Source organism: Dipodomys spectabilis, unplaced genomic scaffold, assembly GCF_019054845.1.
Source record: "Dipodomys spectabilis isolate Male_0828 unplaced genomic scaffold, ASM1905484v1 ptg000686l, whole genome shotgun sequence".
Lineage (NCBI taxonomy): Eukaryota > Metazoa > Chordata > Mammalia > Rodentia > Heteromyidae > Dipodomys > Dipodomys spectabilis.
In genome coordinates, this window is record NW_024871363.1 from 790,686 (window position 1) to 792,794 (window position 2,109).

The 2,109-nt window shown below is 37.1% G+C and overlaps 1 non-coding gene across 1 annotated transcript; it reads left to right on the forward strand.

Moving 5' to 3' along the window:
• Positions 1-1,536: 1,536 nt before the first annotated feature.
• On the forward strand, positions 1,537-1,643 carry LOC122101779. The gene has a single exon (XR_006146409.1). It is a non-coding gene; the product is annotated as a U6 spliceosomal RNA (small nuclear RNA).
• Positions 1,644-2,109: the final 466 nt, after the last annotated feature.

Consider the following 2,109-nt stretch of genomic DNA (forward strand, 5'->3'; position numbering starts at 1 on the left):
GTGGTTTCTGCCACCGCCACCATGGCTGTTGCTGCAGCGGTGGCGGCTGCTGGCAAGAGCTCAGATATGTCTCCATGCCTGGATTTTCCCTCTAGGGCCTAACTCTCTGTCCTGTGATGGCACACTTGGTGTGATTATCTGGCTTAGGACTGTTTACTGGAACTCTAAAACTGCTTTCTATGCGAGAGCTTGTTTAGCCTCCAGCTTCTCCTCCGCCTTCTTCCCAGAACTCCCCTGTTCAGATGATTTTTTAAAAAAACAGTCTCTCGGGTTCTGGGAAAGTGGCTCAGTGGTAGAGTGCTTGCCTTGCATGCGTGAGGCCCTTGGTTTGATTCCTCAGCACCATATAAGCAGAAAAAATAGGCATGGTGCTGTGGCTCAAGTGGTAGCACTAGCCTTGAGCTGAAGATCTGAGGGAGAGCACCCAGGACCCAGAGTTCAAGTCCCACAACCAACAAAAACCAAACCAAAAAACTAAAAAAAACACAGTCTCTCACTTTTGTGACCTCAACTCTGTAAAACCACTGCTTCAGTCTAAGGCTAAGATTTTATGTATGGACATTAATCAACACTCCTGATTCAGACTCTACTTGAGAAAATTTTTCATGAATATTTTGTTCTTAATTTTGATTTCTGTGAATTCACATGCACCTATAAAAAATGGTCATCCCAGTAACATTTTCAAAATACCTCATAATGACAACTTAAAAAAGTTGTATTATATTGCAACAAGGGAAACAATGCAACAAATAAAGAAAACCAATAATTAAATATTAATGATTGATAAAATAAAAGCCAAATACCAGTGTTTCCAGTATTTGAAGTATACTATATATTAGATTTTGCTATTTGCTCATAATCCTGTACATTTAAAACTGGCTAAGATTATGATGTTCAACAAGAGTTTTATAGGCTATGAGTACCCTTTAAATTTACACTGTATGATAACTATTTATGTCTCATCTCACCACTGGTACATGGCTTATATCATCATTTGTTCCTTGCTAACATATAAAGAAAAGAAGCCCTAAAGTTTCAACAGAAACTATGTAGTTAAAGTCTTAACTCTTTGCTCTGTTTCTTTACACAAAGACTTTGCATCTTCTCATTAATAAACTTTCTATAAACTCTGAAATGTACATACTTAGTAGTATATGTCAGCTACCATAAATTTAAATACTTTATGGAAAAGTGTTATGACCTGTCAAACAGTCTTAATTTTGGCATATATAAGCAAATTCCCAAAATTAAAAATTTAAAACATTAAAACTTTTACATACCTTAACACTTGCTGCAGTGTTCATTATGACAGGTGCCCTGTGTAGAATAATTGAATTCCTCCTCCTACACATCTCTTGAACAACAAACATCTGGATTCGTTTTTTTTTTTGTCATATCAATCTTGACTTTATTCTTAAATGTGTGCTTATGTAAGAAATACATGGTTCTAAAATTTCACAATTCTTTTGAACTTGCTTTTTGTTGAATTATCTAGCTTAAGAAAATCAATTCCAATTTATATATAAAAAATGTTCTGTGCTCAATTCGGCAGCACAAACACTAAAATTGGAACAATACAGAGAATATTAGCATGGCCCCTGCACAAGGATGACACCCAAATTCGTGAAGCTTTCCACATTTTTACAACAACAGATGCTGGAGGGCATGTGGCAAGAAGAGAACCCTACTGCATTCTTGGTTGGAGTGTAAACTTGTTCACCCACTTGGAAAGCAGTATGGAGGTTCCTCAAAAGATTCCACATAGAGCTCCTCTATGACCCAGCAATCTCACTTTTGTGCATTCACCCAAATGATCACAAACAAGGCCATTCTAAAACTACCAGCACAACTGTTTATTGTAACATTATTTACCATAGCTAAGATATGGAACCAACCCCGACGCCCCACAATAGATGAATGGATCAAGAAAACCTTGTGTGTGTGTGTGTGTGTGTGTGTGTGTGTGTGTGTGTGTGTGTGTGTGTGTGTGAATTCTATCATCCATCAGAAAGAATGACATTGCCTAATTTGTTAGGAAATGGAAAGACTTGGAAAAAATTATATTAACTGAAATAGGCCAAGTCCAAAGAAACATAGGTCCCATGGTAT